The sequence below is a fragment of the Neofelis nebulosa genome, chromosome 18, assembly GCF_028018385.1.
Source record: "Neofelis nebulosa isolate mNeoNeb1 chromosome 18, mNeoNeb1.pri, whole genome shotgun sequence".
Lineage (NCBI taxonomy): Eukaryota > Metazoa > Chordata > Mammalia > Carnivora > Felidae > Neofelis > Neofelis nebulosa.
In genome coordinates this window covers 26,958,592-26,977,490 of record NC_080799.1, presented here as the reverse complement: position 1 = coordinate 26,977,490, position 18,899 = coordinate 26,958,592, and the positions used below count along the sequence as shown (strand labels likewise).

General features: G+C 39.8%; 1 long non-coding RNA gene across 1 annotated transcript in view; it reads right to left on the bottom strand.

The window, feature by feature from the left end:
• LOC131501004 (uncharacterized) overlaps positions 1-18,899 on the bottom strand; it is a 118,573-nt gene that overhangs the window by 603 nt on the left and 99,071 nt on the right. The window lies entirely within an intron of this gene.

The following is an 18,899-nucleotide window of genomic DNA, read 5'->3' as shown; positions in this document are numbered from 1 at the left end:
TCTCCCAAGAGGGACATTTGAACAGAGAACTGAATGAAGCAAGGGGACAGAGGCTATGGAAAATCTAGAGAAGACCATTCCAGATGGAGGGAGGAGGAGGTAATGCAAAAACCCCGAACTGAGGATGCGTTTGGCGTGTTTGAGATAGAGCAGGAGGTCAGTGTGGCTGCAACAAATCGAACAAAGCAGAAACTGGCCAAACATGAGTTGGAGGGGATGGGCAAGAGGTCAGATAAGGTAGGACCTTGTGGCCATGAGGAGGAGGAGGAACTCTGTAGATTTAAATTCTCACAAAAATGGAGAAGGTGCTATCAGTGACAATTTGCTATGATGCAACGGGTGATAAGTAATTGTTCTCATGATTCAGAAGATTGGGAATTTGAGGATAGATGGATTTCTAGAAAAATGTGCAGATTAAACATATAAATTTTCCTCTGCTCCCTACCAAAACATTACTGACATGAGAGTAAAATCCACAAAAGAGAGATCAGAGAGAATACAGTTGATGAAAGATTGCATGAATCAAGTTTCCATCAGAAGAACAGAAGCCACTCTATGTATTTTGAGAAGGAAGGGGGATTTTGAGGCTTACTCCATCATTGGAAAGCTGAGGAATGCAGGGCAAGCAAGCCACTGTCATCAATCTCAGCCTGCAGCACCAAAGTGAGTGAATCCCAGGACTGACCTAGAAGCTCTGTGCATTCCCAAAGGCAAGACCAGGTGTAGGGTCAGGCAAGAGAGGCAATCGCCTTGGACACAAACTTGAAGAGAGCACCAAAACACTATGTATTAGGTTCTGTAGGGAAACAGACCAACATATATACCTGTATATCTATCTATCTATCTATCTATCTATCTATCTATCTATTGATTTATTCTAGAAATTGGCTCATATGGTTATGGAGGCTGAGAAGTCCTGCCATCTGCTGTCTGCAAGCTAGAGAATCAGGAAAGCTGGTGGTATAATTGAGACCAAAGCCCTCAGAATTGTAAAGCCAACAGCATTAACAACCAGAGGTGCCAATGTCTGGGACCAGGAGAAGAGGAATGTCCCAGCTCAGGTAAAAAAATAGAATTTACCCTTCCTCTGCATTTTTGTCTATTCAGGCCCTCAGTGGATTGGATGGTGCCCACCTGCCTTAGTGAGTGCCATCTTCTTTAGGTAGTGCACCGATTCAAATCTCTTCCAGAAACACCCTCACAGACACATCCGGAAATAATGTTTTACCAGCTACCTGGGCATCCCTGATCCCAGTCCAGCTGATGCATAAATAAACCATCACAATTTACTTCTGCAAATAAAGAACATTTTAGTGCAATATTTAGAGAAAAAAAACAAAATTAAGGAAAAAAATCCATGATGAACAAAAGGTCAAAATTTTAAATAAAAACAGACCCTGATGCTACCCTTGGAAGACCCTGCCTTACTTACCTCTCACCCTAAATCCCAGCGCTGCTTGAGAGCTCTGGGAGGACCCAATGTCTTCTCAACTACCCACAGCACTAAAAGAAGTGACTTTAGTAGCTTGCTGGGAAGCTAGTGAGAACTTCAGGTCCCACTGTTTTCTCCTCTGTCTGCCCACAACTGAAAACAAAAAATAAAAAGGTCTCTTTTATGTTCCAAATTCTTTACAAGTACCTCACATTAGCAAACACTAAGAAAGAGGTTTCTAGAAGTGTAATTCTAGGCTTCCCCCCTGTGATGCAGAAGAGGGAGGTAAGGCTGTCAAATTAATAACAGATAATCCAGCAGAGAGATGTCAGGAAGCTTTAAAAGCTGGGGATCAGGTAAAGATGTTAACAGAACTGAGAAATATAATATCAAATACTTGCAGAGAGAAAGAAAATAACAAGAGAACCAATCAGTGGCATCTTGAATATGTGAGGGTTATGGGCTGGATTCTGTCCCCCAACAGAATTCATATGTTAAAGTTCTAACCCTCAGAACTTCAGAATGTGACTGTATTTGGAGGTAGTCTTTACAGAGGTGATTCAGTTCAAATTAAGTTATTTACAGTGGGCCCTAATCCAAAAGGTTGATGTCCTTATACAAAGAAGAGGGAGACCAGGTGGGGATACAGAGAAAAGATAAGTATTTACACTCAAGGAGAGAGGGTTCAGAACAAACTAATCCTGCCAACATTTTGATCTTGGAGTTTGAGCCTCCAAAACCATGAGAAAACACATTTCTGTTGTTTAAACTGCAGTCTATGTTAGTTTGTCATGGCAGCTCCAGAAAGCTAATATACTCAGAAATTAGAGGCTTCAGCTTCAGCAAAAGATGGGGTAAGGCATGGGGCTCAACATAGGGAACCCACTTGAAAGTCTAACAGTTGACCTTGAACAACATGGAGTTGAATTGTTTGGGTCCCCTTATATGTGGATTTTTTCCCATAAATGCAGTGCAGTACTATAAAATGTATTTCCTCTTAATGATTTTCTTTTATTTTTTTTAACTTTTATTTATTTTTGAAAGACAAAGAGAGAGAGCACAAGCGAGGGAGGGGCAGAGAGAGAGGGAGACACAGAATCCGTAGCAGGATCCAGTTGTCAGCACAGAGCCCAATGCAGAACTCAAACCCACAAACCGTGAGATCATGACCTGAGCTGAAGTTTGATGCTTAACCGACTGAGCCACACAGGTGCCCCATCCTCTTATGAGTTTCTTTAAAAATTTTTTTAATGTTCATTTACTTTTTGAAAGAGAGAGAGAAACAGAGCTTGAGTGGGGGAGGAAGAGAGAGAGAGAGACAGAGAGAGAGAGAGAGAGAGAGAGAGAAAGAGAGAGGGAGACACAGAATCCTAAGCAGGCTCCAGGCTCCGAGCTGTCAGCACAGAGCCCCATGCGGGGCTCGAACCCACGAACCATGAGATCATGACTTGAGCTGAAGTCGGATGCTTAACCGACTGAGCCACCCAGGCGCTCCATCCTCTCATGATTTTCTTAATAATATTTTTTGTCTAGTTTATTTTATTGTAAGAACATGGTATGGGGCACCTGGGTGGCGCAGTCGGTTAAGCGTCCGACTTCAGCCAGGTCACGATCTCGCGGTCTGTGAGTTCGAGCCCCGCGTCAGGCTCTGGGCTGATGGCTCGGAGCCTGGAGCCTGTTTCCAATTCTGTGTGTCTCCCTCTCTCTCTGCCCCTTCCCCGTTCATGCTCTGTCTCTCTCTGTCCCAAAAATAAATAAAAAACGTTGAGAAAAAAAAAATTAAAAAAAAAGAAAAGAACATGGTATATAATACATGTCACATACAATATGTATGTGTGTAAATCAACTGCTTTTATTATTGGTAAGACTTCCAGTCAACAGTAGAGTATTTATAGTTACATTTTTGGGGAGCCAAAAGTTGTATGCAGATTTTCAACTGTGTGGAGTCTCGTACCCCTAACCCCAGCATTGTTCAGCTATCCTGAACTTTTCTGAAACCTTGGTAACCAAGTAAAAGATTACCACCTAAAGACTGAGGCACCATCTCCAACCCAGCCCATGTCTGTCATTTGGTCCCAGACTGATGCAGATGACAGTCGGCAGGAAATTGGCATTCTTTTCTAGAGAAATAGACAGGGCTTGATAAAAGACAGTGACATTTGGATTCTGACACAAATGGCTGAACTCCTCTGAACACCTTACATTGGAGCCTTCTGAGTTAAAAAGTCACACCTCACATCCACAATTTTTTAATACCTCACTGTTAAAGATGAATAGTCAGCTCAAAATCATCATATGTTTAAGGAAACCCCTTAACTTTGAAAGACAGGCAAAACAAGCAAAAAATAAATAAATAAATAAAGAAGAAGAAGAAACTTGAAGGACATTGAGACAAAGCAGAGAGCTGAAGAAAATTTATTTATTTAAAATTATACTTAGCATGTTTGAAAAGATATTGTATCTATAAAACAATGACATTATTTTAAAAAAAACGGATACAGATGGCTTTTGGAAATTAAAGTTGCAATAGAAGAAATTTAAAATTGTACAAAAGAGTTGGAAGATAAAGTTGCAGAAATCTCCTAAAAAGTAGAATTTTTAAAAAGCTAATGAAATTAGAGACATAATTCACTGTAGTTCAATAATCAGCTGGGCAGGACTTCTAGAAAGAGACAGTACTTTCCACCAGGAAGTAATAGAAGACAATGTCCAGGACTGAAGAACATAAGCATCTAGATTAAAAATACCCAGCACAATGTATTTGAAAAAATCCTTACCAGGGCATATAATTGGGAAATTTTAGAATGCCAAGAACAAAAATATCTTAAAAACTTTCATAGAGGAAAAAGGCTACAGTGTCACCAAGAGAGAGGAAGAAAGAAAGAAAGAAAGAGAAAGAAAGAAAGAAAGAAATCAGAATCTTTAATTAGACTTTCAAAAGCAGCACAAGAAGCTAAACATGATAAAGTGATGCCTTCACACTAATGAGGGGTCATTATTATCAATCTAGAATTCTTTCCCATAAAAATTGTATCAGTCAAGTGCAAGGAGGGAATAAAGGTGTTTTCACCCAATGCCTGAAAAAATGTACTTCCTATGGCTGCTTTGTCAGGAGGCTACTGGAAAATATAATCAACGTAAATGAAGGATTAAACCATAAGAACTAGAGACAACAGGGACACAGGGAGAGACTAAAAAAAATTTCAGAATGCTTAGAGAAAAAAAAATCCTAGTTCAGACTGAGTAAGATTACAAAAAGTCTCCAGGGAAGAAGTATCTAAGGGTGAAAAAAAGGGAAACCACGTGTCTGACTGCATGAAAAGAAATTCTTTTTTTAGTGAGGTTTTGCAATTCTGTTGGAAAGTTTAGGAAGAGTTAGAGACAGTGACATAGAAAACTAAGCAAACAAAAACAAGAAACCACAATAACTCCAAGAAAAACACAAAAGTTGACCAAGAGAGGAAATTCAATCATAGCACACCACACAGATCAGTGTGGAATAATATTTACATAGCCAAAATAACATAAAACACTAAATTAAATAAAAACTGTTTAGAAAAACCATAGTGAGAGGGTTCAAGGAGTACATGGTCTTATGAAAGTACTAAATCCTTTTCTACACTGTGGCTGTCACTGCTAGCTTCCCACCTACTATTCTCCTCTAGGATTTACCAACAGAACTCAGATTTTGTTTGGAGCAGCAATGTACCCAGCTTAAAAATTCCATCTTCACCTCTCCGGCATCTAGGAGTAACTAGACCCAGTTCTGATGACTGAAATGAAACAGAAGACTGTAGAGATTTCTGGGAATATTTTTCTTTCCTGATCTAGGTGCTATCCCTTCCATCTTGTCACTTGCTTCTTCTTCCTCCCAGGAAGGTAGATTCCAGACCTGAGGAGGCAGCAGCCATTGTGTGACTCTGACATGCTAGGATGGTGAAGCCAAACAGGAAACTGATGTCCTTGAGCGGTTGCACTGACTTCTGGACACTAGTAACACACAAGTAGAAAATGGAACTAAAAAACAAAACCAATGGCACCAAACCCTTCAAATACTTGGGAATAAATCCGACAAAGATAGATAAGACCTTTATGCTGAAAACTACAAAATATTGCTGAAAGAAATTTTTTAAATTTGAACAAATGAAATCTTAATAAATCTTCATGGTTAGAACACTCAATAGTACAGAGAAAATGTTGTAATGCCAGTTCTTGTAAAATTGGTCTATGGATACAACATGTTGCCCATCAAAATCACAGGAAGGTCCTTTTGTGGAATTTGACAAGCTAATTCTAAACTTAATAAGGACATGCTGAGGCATCTGGCTGGCTTAGTCAGTGGAGCATGTGACTTTTTTTTTCTTTTTTAGGAGGCTTATTTTACTTAGAGTAGAGCATGTGACTCTTAAACCCAGGGTTGTGAGTTCAAGTCCCATGCTGAGTGTAGGGATTACTTAAAAATAAAATCTTTTTTAAAAGGACATGCAAAAGACCTAGAATAACCACAGCAATCTTGAAGAATGAAAACTTACACTACCAGGCATCAAAATTTTATAGAAATAACATATATCTATTATTTTATTGAAATCTCTTTATTTTCTGCTTCCTTCCATTTTCTTCTCTCTTTTTTTTAATGTTTATTTATTTTGAGAGAGAGCACACACCTGCATGCGACGAGGGGAGGGACAGAGAGAAGGAGTGAGAGAATCCCAAGTAGGCTCCACGCTGTCAGCACAGAACCTGACACAGGGCTCAATCCCATGAACCATGAGATCAGGACCTGAGTGGAAATCAAGAGTCAAAATTCTTACCCAGCTGAGCCACCCAGGTGCCCCTCCTTCCACTTGCTTTGGATTTAATTTGTTTTTCTCATTTAGCCTCTTGAGGTGGAAGCTTAGATCATTGATTTTCAAATATGCTTTAAAAATTTTTTAAACTTCTAATTTTGAAATAATTACACTCGCAAGGCTCCCAAGGAGTTGCAACACTAGTACATAGAGTCTTTGAACCCTTTCACCCAGCTTCTACCTTTGAGGACATCTTAAATAACTGAAGTACAATATCAAAACCAGGAAACTGACGTTAGCATAGCATGGCAACTAGACTACATACCATATTTCGTTTTCATTACTTTTTTTTTTGTTTGTTTTATTTATTTGAGCAATCTCTACATTCAATGTGGGACTCAAACTCATGACCCCGAGATCAAGAGTCACATGCTTTTCCAACAGAGCCGGCCAGGAGCCCCTGTTTTCACTACTTTTAACATACACTTTTGTGTGTGAGAGGGGGGCATTCTGTGCACTTTAGTCACATGTATAGATTCGTGCAATTGCACACAATCAAGATACAGAATTGGATACGCAAGATACACAAAGGAACTCCCCCCTGCTGCCCCCTCTGTAGTCCCACTCACCCTCTCCTACCCCCAACCCTGTCCTTTAGCAAACATCAATCTGTTCTCTATTTCCCCCCCCCCACAGCTTTGTCAATTTTAGAATGTTAAATAGATGGAATCGTATAGTATGTGACCTTCTGAAATTAGATTTTTTTGAATGAAAAAAAATTTTAAGTATAGTTGTTATGCAATGTTACATGAAATGTGCTTTTTTTGCACTAAGCACAATGCCCTTGAGATCTAGCCAAGTTGTTACATTTATCACTATTCATTTTTTTTTATTGTTGAGTGGTATTCCACTGTATGCATGTATCACAGTTTGTTTATTTGCCTACTGAAGACCTTTGGGTTATTCCCAGTTTTCGGCTTTTACTAATAAAGCTATTATAAACATTTATAAAGAGGTATTTGTCTGAAAAATACCTTCACTCCTCTGGAAAACAATGCCCAAGGATGTGATTGCTGGGCTTTATGGTAAATGCTTGTGTGGTTTTATAAGAAGCTGCCAAACTATTTTCCAGAGTACCAGTTTACATTTCCACCAGCCAAGTATGAGAGATCTAGTTTCTTTGCATCCTTGTCAAAAAACATTCTTTTTAAGTATATGCATTAGAGTTATAAATTTCCACCTGAGCCTTGCTTTAGTTGCATCCTCTAGACTCAGCTGTTTGAGCCACTGTTAATCAGGGTTTCTAATACTCAGAGCAGAATGAAATATTAATTAGTTGTGCCCCACACAACACCAGGGGGCACCACTGACATCATGGTCTAGAGTTTTGGAAAACAAAATTTGAAAGCTTCTATTGGGTATCTTGAATTCAGCTAGGGGGAACAAACCTGGAAAAGACCTGGTACTCTTCAAATATGTTTTAACTTTAACTTTAAAAATGCTTTTAAATTTTTGCTTACTTCCATCATATTTTAATGAAAGCTCGCTGGCTAAATGGGATAAGGAAAAATATCTACAGATCAAGAAGTATACGAAATACTATACAGCTATTAAAAAGAAGATACTCCTTTATGTATTTACATGGAAATATTACCATAATTTGTAGTTAAGTGAAAACAGAAGATTACAGAAAAATACAAGCTCACTTAGGTTATACAAATCACTTTATATATTTATATAATAATTTTTAAGTCTGAAAGAATACACAAAATAGTTAATAATAAAGTGGGATTCTGAGACAAGTGGTTATTAAGCACAATTTGCATTTTTCTGTATTGCTTAATATTTTTACAGTGATTGATGTTATGAAATAAAATTTAAGTACATTTCAATTTTTTATTAAAAATTTTAATTTTAATTTTGTTTTTGAGAGCAAGCATGAGTGGGGGAGGGGCAGAGGGGGGGCAGAGGATCTGAAGTGGGTTCTGCACTGATAGCAGTGAGTCTGATGTGAGGCTCGAACTCAGCAAGATCACGACCTGAGTTAAAGTCAGACACTCAACAGACTGAGACACCCAGGAGCTGCACATTTCAATTTTTTAAAGAAAAGAGATAGCTGAGAAAACATAAGTAGCTATTGAAAAAGCAAACTCCCAGGGGCCTGGGGCCTCAGTTGGTTAAGCATAGAACTCTTGGTTTTGGCTCAGGTCATGATCTCACGGTTCATGAGCTTGAGCCCCACATTGGGCTCTGCACTGGTAGTGCAGAGCCTTCTTGGGATTCTCTCCCCCCACTCTCTGCCCCTCCCCTGCTCATGCTGTCTCTGTCTCTCTCAAAATAAATAAACTTTAAAAAAAAGCAAACGCCCTCTTGAGAATCTAAATTAATTATTTTCTAAGAGGTACTTGACAACATTGTGAATATCAATCAATTGTTGAGTAAGCTATTGATCAAACCATGAAACAACAGATCATCAACTTCATTGCAGATGAAAAAATGCCCACATTTGATCAATGAACACATTGCTAACTACTCTACTTATTTTCTAAACATTTTATTATGAAACTTCTCAAACATAGAAACAACCTGAAAGAATAATAACATTAAACATCCATTCTTCTTTTTCTGTCAATGCAAACAGACCTAACTGTCTCTTATTGGCGCATTCAACCGTTCAGCCTGTAGCTAGCTGGGCATTTCCCCTGCCTGAGACAACACAGTTCTCCCCAGGCATAGCCTTCTGGAGCTAGGCAAGCCAACCATAACCCAAATTGGAACTGATTCTATTATTTTATTGATTCACTTATTCATAAAATACATATTGAGATTCTATTGTGTGCCAAGCACTGTTCTGCACACTGAAGATAAAGTAGTAAATAAAACCTGCTCTCAGGAGCTTACATTCTAATGGAGAAAGACAGACACAAACAAATAACATACAGTGTGTCCTATGAAAATTGGAGCTATGGACAAAAATAAAGCAGGAAACGGGAATAGAACATTGGAGGTTGCAATTTAAATAGAGTGGTCACCAAAGTCTTGCTGGGAAGGTGACTTTTGAGCAGAGATCTGAAGGAGGTGAAACAGTGAGTTAGACAAAAATGAGGAAGAAGTGTTATAGGCAGAGGGAATCACAACACAAAGACCTTGAGACAGGAATGTACACACCTGGGTGTGTTTGAGAAACAGCAAGACGGCCAACATGAGACAAGTAAATGAGGGGCAAATATAGGATATGAGGGTTAGAGTGGTAACCCGTTTAGTGGTACTAAATCATGTAGGGCTCCAGAACAGACCATATGGTAGGGCATAAAACAACTCCCAGTTTGTTTAAAAGGTTGGAATTATACATTGTACATTCTCTGGCCATAGTTGAGTGAAATCAGAAATCAGTAACAGAGAGAAATGTGGGAAATTCACCAACATGTGGAAATTAAATAAGATACTCCTAATTAACTGATGGCCAAAGAAGAAACACCAAAGGAAATTAGAAAATACTTTGAGATGGGAAAAAAAACGAAAGAAAGAAAATACTTTGAGATGAGTGAAAATGAAGATACAACATATCAAAATTTATGGGATGTAGCTCAAGCAGTTTTTAGATGGAAATTGATAGCTGAAAATGTCTATATTAAGAAAGAAAAAGTCTCGTCAGTAACCTAATCATCGACCAGAGATGCAAGAGAAGGAAGAGCAAACTGAATTAGGTAGGGCCATATGGGATTTGGCTTCTATAACCTCTGAGTATCTTTTACTGAGACTTAGAATGATGGTTAATTTTTTTATGGGTTTTTTTTTTTGAGAGAGAGAGACAGACAGATCATGGCGGGGTGGGGGTGGGGGGCGCAGAAAGAAAGGGAGACACAGAATCTGAAACAGGCTCCAGGCTCTGAGCTGTCAGCACGCCTGACATGGGGTTCAAACTTGTGAATTGCAAGATCATGACCTGAGCCAAAGTGGGACTCTCAACCAACTGAGCCACCCAGGTGCCCCAGAATAATAATTTTATGTGTCAACTTGACTGGGGGTAAAGGATGCCCACACAGCTGGTAAAACATTATTTCTGAGTACTTCTGTGAAGGTGTTTCTGGAAGAGATTAGCATTTCAGTTGGTGAAGTGAGTAAAGCTCATCCTCACCAATGTGGGCAGGCATCATCTAATATATAGAGAACCAGAAAAGAAGAAAAAGGCAGAGGAAGGGCAAATGTTCTCCTTCTTCTTGAGCTGGGATATCATCTTCTCTGCCTTCTTGTTTGAGCTCCCATGCCATAAACAAGTGTTCTTTTTGCAGTCTATTTAGTGCCATGTTTTTCACATTTTCATACTTTTTATTGGTGATTTTGCTGTTTAAAATGGCTCCTGAGTATAGTGTTGACATTCTGCCCAGTATTGGTAAGCACAAAACAGCTGTGATGTGCCTTTTAGAGAAAATATATGTGTTGGGTAAGTTTCATTTATGCATGAGTTATAGTGTCATTGGCCATGAGTTCAATGTCAATGACTTGCTTATATATATTAAATAAGGTATCTTTAAACAGAAATGCACATTTTAAAAAGTTATTTGTTGATCGGTTGATGAATATGTTATGATAAGAAACTTGCAAGAGCCTAACTTTATATATCACTTAGGAACAATAGTTCAGTATCTGCTAATTCAATGTTTGTGTCAACTTTATAGAACATAACTATTGCAAGGACAAATATCAAGAATCGACTGTATGTTTCTAGTTTTAAAGGCAATCTGACTGTGATATCTCTCATCCGTACCAACTGAATAACATGGCTGGAGGAGGTCACTTTCACTGTTTCATCTTTCTTACTGTGTCTATTTCAAAGTTGCAAGTGGCATTTGGGAGAGCAACTTCCCAGTAGAGACCTGCATAAAAGGCAAAACCCACAACTGCTGCTGTCCGCGGTGCTGACCATACAAAGCCAGCTTCTTGCAAGACTTTTCAGTTAGCCAAAATGCTGGCTAAACTCTCTCCAGGGGAAGGTTTTCATTGGCTGTCTTGTTAATCATCCCCTTCCCTGAACCAAATGTGGCCAGAAAGAGAAATGTTATGATTGGTGTGGAGGTTATGGCTCCTACCGGCATCACATGGGCTCAGGTAGGAATTGATGTTTCCCTAAAAGAAAATGTAGGCTCTGTTGCCAGTAGAAAGTGAAATGGATTCCACATAGGCAAGAGAAACAGATTCCTTCAAGAACTCCCCTGTGATAGTCATCTTCTGTATGCTTTCAACAGCCCACCTCATCATTACAGGTAATCTGTGCATGTCTTTTAATCTTTAAAGAATCTTATTAATGAAAGAATATTTTTTTACACTAGGAAAATGATGCTAACTTTTTCAGAAGCAGGAAGAAAGTTTGGAGTTTCTTTGGAGAAAGAAAGTGTCCTAGAAGATAGATGTAGACAAATTTGCATTTGTCTAATATTACAACAATTGATGTATTGCCCCTAGCTAAGACTACACACAGATATAGTACATTGGTCATTGGAAACTAGGGTCTGGTTAATAAATAAGAACAATCTTATATTATGCAACCACTCTTCATTAGCCCAGCAGGTCATAGAAGACTTTGCTAATAATATCCTGGAACCCCACCATCCTATTAGATGGTATATGTATGAGCCTGGAAGTTTGAGTACCAGTGACCATACACCTGATTCACATCAATGCTGTAGGTTCTGTGGAGATAATTTAGTGAACTTTGGGCCTTACTGAGATAGCTAAAGAGGTCTGGGATCAGGGACAGTCTACTTTTTTGCCAGAATTCAAATTCCTTTTTTCTTTTAGTAGCACAGGGCTCTCACTGGTGTCATCTAAGATAGAAAAATGTTCCGGGGCACCTGGGTGGCTCAGTCGGTTAAGCGTCTGACGTCGGTTAAGCGTCTGACTTCAGCTCAGGTCATGATCTCACAGTTCGTGAGTTCGAGCCCCGCATCGGGCTCTGTGCTGACAGCTCAGAGCCTGTATCCTGCTTTGGATTCTGTGTCTCCCTCTCTCTCTGTCCTTCCCCTGCTCGTGCTCTGTCTCTCTCTGTCTCTCAATAATCAATATTTTTAAAAACTGTTTTAAAAAGATAGAAAAATGTTCCTCAGAAGATTTGTAGATCCTTCATCCGGGACTGGATATGGAATACACTCACTTTAATACACAAAAATGGCATCACTCCATCCAAGCGGGAGGATAGTACTTTTATCCCCTATATTTTCTGGGAGTCTTCTGGTCCCTAGTGAAAGAAATTGAATTCAAAATGTTATAAGCACAATAGCAAATTTATTAGTCCAAATAACTAACAAGTCTGGGATATACACCCAGCTTAAAGTAGTCCTGGGTCTAGAGACATTTTATCATCAAGGCTGGAATCCTTTCCATCTCTCAGTTCTGTTTTTCTTTGTGTTAGCTTCACTCCCAAGCCCCATGTGATACTCCCACAGCTCTTGGATCACACAGTCCTTTCTGCTAGTAGCCCTCTCACCCCTGCAATCTTCCTTTCTGCAATCTTCTAGAAAACACCCTGGGTGGGCATGACTTACATCGGGTTAAACTGTGGCCCATGCCTACTCCAGAACCAAACACTAAGACCTGAGTGATAGGATAAGCTAATTGGCTAGACCTAGAGCCAGAAATGGGATCGACCCAACTTGAATCACATGGACTAGGAAAGGGGGATGAATGGTTCTCCAAAGAAAACTCAAGGATGACTCCGGAAAAAAAGGGAATTGATGTTGGTAGAAAAAAAGAAAAGGAGGGGCGCCTGGGTGGCTCAGTCAGTTAAGCGGCTGACTTCGGCTCAGGTCATGATCTCGTGGTCCGTGAGTTCGAGCCCCGCGTCAGGCTCTGTGCTGACAGCTAGGAGCCTGGAGCCTGTTTCAGATTCTGTGTGTCCCTCTCTCTGACCCTCCCCCATTCATGCTCTGTCTCTCTGTCTCAAAAATAAATAAATGTTAAAAAAAGAAAAGGAAAGGAAATGTGACCACGACACCATTGTTTTTGACAAAAAGTCTGTGTACTTAGGGGACAGTAGAAGTCTCTTGTCATATTGATTTTTCCTAAGTGGCCTAGAAGTGGTAATGTTGACAATATTGACAACAAAGGGATGTGTTGGTTCCTTTTAAGCTTCCTTTCTCACTCACTCTCACCACATTCTCTAAGAAATGCCCATCTACCTATAGTGGTAGACCTCATCATATCCAAGGAACAAGACAGAGACCAATGAGAAAGAAGCAGAATGAATCAGAGTAAGAGTGGTAGGAGATGAGAAAGGGTGACAACAGGGGTCAGACAAGGAGAACCTTGTAGGTGACCATAGGGCTTTGGCTTTTGCTCTGGATTGATCAGGTTTAAACAGAGTGACATGATCCGACTCTAATTGAATAGTATCCCTTTGGCTAGTATATTGACAATAAGACTGTAGAAGGGCTAGTTAGGAGAACATGGCAATGATCCAAATGAGACATGGTGACAGACTGGAGCATAGTGATGGCCCCAGGAGTAGTGAGAAATAGATTGTAGGTATGTTTTATAAATATGGACGCTGATGCTCCCAGAGAAAAAGGAAGTTGTATATGGCCTAATCATGACAGAGGTTCAGAGACAACACCACTTTGTACCCAAGATAAGTTTTTACAACATGGATCAACTATACCTTATACAAACATCTTGATAGAAGGAAGTGTGGGGCTTTCTCACCATCTCAGATGTTGAACTGCCCAACATCTCAGATGTTGAACTGTCTCCAAAGACTTTTTGTCATCCCTCATGTGGGACCTGGGAAGGTGAGGGTTGCTCCCGCTCATGTGTAGCTTTGTGGGTAAGTGTGTAGGCTTTGTGAAAGAGCAGACTTGGATGCCAATCTTTGTTCTACCAAGAATTCAGACTTGAATTCCTGAAAGAAACCAGATACAAAAGAGTACATACTGTTGACACCATTTATACAAAGTTTAAGAACCAAGAAAAGTAATCTATTGTAATACAAATCAGAGCAATAGTTGCCTACGTGGGAATTGAACAAAAAGGGGCTGAGGGAACTTTTTTTTTTTTTTAATTAAGTAGGCTCCACGCCCAATGTGGGGCTTGAACTCACCATCCTGAGATCAGGAGCTGCATGCTCTACCGACTGAGCCAGCCAGGTGCCCTGGAACTTTCTATATATAGAAAGAGAAAAATATAAATGTAACTTGATTTAAAAAAAATTAATGTTTATTTATTTTTGAGAGAGAGAGAGAGAGAGAGAGAGAGAATGAGTGGGAGAAAGGCACAGAAAGAGACACAGAATCCTAAGCAGACTCCAGGCTCTGAGCTGTCAGCACATTTTTTCAAATTTTCAAATGTTTTCCTCCCCACCCCCTTTTTTACTCTAATATGTCAAGCCCCTTTCAACACGCAGACCAAAACACACATAGGATATAGCATCATTTATTTGATTTGTGTGTGTGTGTGTGTTGTTGTTGTTTTTAATTTTTTAATTAAAAAAATTTTTTTTTTACCTCAGGGGGCTTGAACCCATGAATAGTGAGATCATGACCTGAGCTGAAGTTGGACGCTCAACCAACCTACTGAGCCACCCAGGCTCCCCAAATTTAACTTGATTTTTATTTTTTTAATGTTTATTTATTTTTGAGAGACAGAGCACAAGTGAGGGAGGAGCAGAGAGAGTGGGAGACACAGAATCCAAAGCAGGCTCCAAGCTCTGAGCTGTCAGCACACAGTCCAATGCAGGGCTTGAACTCATAGGCTGTGGGATCATGACCTGAACCGAAGTTGGATGCTTAACCAACTGAGCCACCCAGGTGCCCCTAACTTGATTTTTAAAAAGAAGCCAATCCAGCCTTAATTTATTCTGCCCGATAGTGACATAGACCTGATTTCAAGTGTTATCCCTGAATTCAACTAGCTTGCCATCTTTTAAAAACATTCTTATTATGGACAGCCAGCCCAACACTAAACCATCCTGCACACCTAGAAAACTGATTTGAGGATTTACACAACAATGTGCACAACCTGAACCACAGAACTCAGCAGGTATGCGGCATGGAGAGGTGAACTGGGGTAGAGAGAAGCCGCTGAGGGCAGGGAGCTGGTGGAGAGAGGATGGAGATGGGGGGAGAGTACGGGAAAAGCACCCCCCCCCCAAAAGCAGCTGGAGAGAAAGTGGAAAGTGGAAACAGATGCAGGGACTGAACTAAAAAGAGAGAAAGGAGAAAGGAGAGGGTTTAAATTCCATTAAGACTCTATAAACAGGGGTAGTGCAGAGTCTGAAACTCTGCAGCTCAATACCTGGCAGTGCTCTGGTGGGAAGGACAAATCCTCAGGAGCAGAGTGGGGTCCAAGAAGTTCTCAGGACACACAGGGAGAGGCAGTTCCCCTGCTGGGAGGACATCTGGTAGAGGCTGTGTGGGCCGCCCTCCACAAGCAAAGCCCCAGTGGACCATGGAGAACAACCACATTTGCTGGTGCCGGAACAAGGTCGTTGGGGGTGAAGCCTGGTGCCAGATCATGTTGTGATTTGCCATAGTCCCTGAAATGCTGCTGCTACACAATCGTGTGAACTTTTTCTGGGGCGGGCTGGCACACAGCCTCAGTCTCTGGGCATCGGTAGCAGCACAGTCCTGCGAACGTTCCTAGGTGCGGGTTGGCACCTGGCCATTGCTCGGTGAGACCCTCCCACAGAGGGTCAGAACAGGTCAAAGCCGCAGTCCTTCAGAAGCGAGGGGTCAGAAAACACAGCTGCATCTGAGATAAAACTCAGGAGGGAGGTGCTGCCTGGCAACCTGACAGCTTGGTCACAGACAGTGTAAAAGCGTGGAGTGGACAGAAACTGGAGACAGGTGCGAAATTGTTGATCTGGGAGAAGAGTTCCGATACTAGAGACTGGGCAGCCGGGTGACGCCATTTTCACCGCTTCCGCGCATGCACATACACACCCGCAAGCACCACAACAATCCACCCCAGTAAGCTAAGTGGTGCCATCTAGTGGAGAACAGAGCCATTACATTAAGCCCCGCCCAACTGGGCCAACCTTGCTCTTCAGGAACAGGAGTCTCTGCCTGCTTAGTTTACAGACTATAAAGTGCTTCATAATTTGACTTCTAGGGGAAAACGATGTAATTTAAATCGTATTTCAGTCTGTTCGCTGGTCCATCTATTCAATTTTCTTCTTTTCTCTCTTTCATTTCTTTTCTTTTTCTTGAATACAGAAAGAGAAAAATTTATTTTTATTTTCAATTTCTATTAAAAATATTTCTTCAATTTTTTTCTACTATATTTTTTACTTTTTTGTAAATGTTTCAAATTCTATTTTACTTCCATCATTTCATTTTATTCTATTTTATTGTATTCATTTTTTCAAATTTTCAAATGTTTTCCATTTTTCCCCCTTTTTTTCTCTATTAAGCCCCTTTCAACACCCACACCAAAACACACCTAGGATCTAGCATCATTTATTTGACTTGTGTGTGTGTGTGTGTGTGTGTGTGTGTGTGTGTTGTTTTTAATTTTTTAATTAAAAATTTTTTTACCTCATTAATTCCTTTTCTTCTTTCAAAATGACAAAATGAAGGAATTCACCCCAAGAGAAAGAGCAGGAAGAAATGACAGCCAGGGACTTAACCAATAGAAATACAACCAAGATGTCTGAACCAGAATTTAGAATTGCGATAAGAATACTAGCTGGGATCAAAATAGATTAGAATCCCTTTCTGTGGAGATACAAGAAGTAAAAGCTAGTCAGGATGAATAGAAAATGCTATAACTGAGCTGCAATCCCGAATGGATGCCACAGAGGCAAGGATGGATGAGGTAGAGAAGTGAATCAGCAATACAGAGGACAAACTTATGGAGAATAATGAAGCAGAAAAAAGGGGGAAACTGAGGCAAAAGAGCACAATTTAAGAATTAGAGAAATCAGTGACTCATTAAAAGGAACAACATCAGAATCATAGGGATCCCAGAAGATGAAGAGAAAAACATTATTATTGTGAGGCACCTAGGTGTCTCAGTTGGTTAAGCATCCAACTCTTGATTTCGGCTCAGGTCATGGTCTCACAGTTATGAGTTCTAGCCCTGCATCAGGCTCTGTGTTGATAGTGTAGAGCCTACTTGAATTCTCTCTCCCTCTCTCTCTGCCCCTAACCCACTTGTGCTCTCTCTCTCTCAAAATAAATAAAATTAAAAATTAAAAAAAAATCTTATTTTTATGTCACAGGTGATTACATATATTTAATGTATATATCCATAATATCTCTATCTATGTATACAGAGAGGGAGAGTGAAACAATAAAGCACAGATTAGTAAAAATCACTTGTAAATTTACCCTGAAAGAGAACCTCTTTTTTAACATTTTGATATATTTTCTATTATTCTATACATTGTTTTGTAGCCTACTCTTTTCTCTTAACTGTTCTTTTTGTTGTGCCAACTAAACTGGGTAATGACACTGACAGAAAAAATATCCCACTAGTAAGAATTTGTCCCAATGAAATAATCAGAGATGTACATGAACATATTTTATGGAATAATTTATACTACTGAAAAATTAGAGGCAATTAAAAAAATATATCAATACATTGATTAAGTAAGTTATCTGAATAGCATACTTAGGTAAATGTATACAGTGGCAAGGAAAATTACCCATAATATATCACAAAAGGAAATATTTCCCTTTACTGGCTTTATTTTATAATGAGAATATACCTGTATAGTATATTGCCATTAAAACAAAGTTAAGAGGGATGCCTGGCTGTCTTAGTAAGTACAGCATGTGACTCTTGATCTTGGGGTTGTGAGTTTGAGCCCCATATTGGATGCAGAGAGTACTTAAAAATAAAAACATAAAAAATGAATGTAAAGTCTATAAAAAATAAAACAAAGTTAAGAAATTAAAGAACAGTGTGTATTTCATAATCCCATTTCATATATAATCTTATTATGTAATATTATATATACCAGTTTAGTTATTATTTGGCATATGTAATTTTTGTATTTTAAATATATTGCAATATATTTATGCATATATAACCATGCTTATTTAGCGGGGGGGGGGGGGGCTCACAGATTAAGGAGAGACTTCCATTTCTTTTCAACATGTGAATTCTTTACAATGAGCATGTATTGCTAGAATAACAGTTGAGGTTTTTCTTAGGGGGTTAGAGGGTTTTTTTTTAAGTGGCTCTCTAAAAATACTGAACCTATTTCCACTCACTTGGACAAGTGGCCCTTGTACTCAACGTGTGGTTCTTAGACCAGCAAGAGAGGCATCACCTGGAAAGTTAGAAATGCAGATTCTCAAGTCCCACCCCACGCCTACTGAATTAGAGATCCACAGTGATGGTATGCACTTTCAAGTCTGAGAAGTTCCGCTGCAGAACAGACTGCTTTCTTTCTCTGGGCCTGTTTCTTCCCTACTCTAAGGGGCTGTAATCGAGGTGTCTCTATGATCCCTTCTGGTTGCAATTTTTCTAAGCTCATTTCTTACAGTTTTCTGCGTGAGTCACTATAAAAAGGCAAGTGAAGAGACCAAAGAATGCGAGGCCTGGTTGCAAAGCCTCAGGCAGGTGGGCACAGGCAGACGCAGGTGGGCACTGAAGCAGCTTCCTGATCCAGGTCAGGAGGAAACCTTGGGCGAAATGCTGCCTGGGATTTCTCTTGGCGCAGGGGCGGAAGGGCGCCCAAC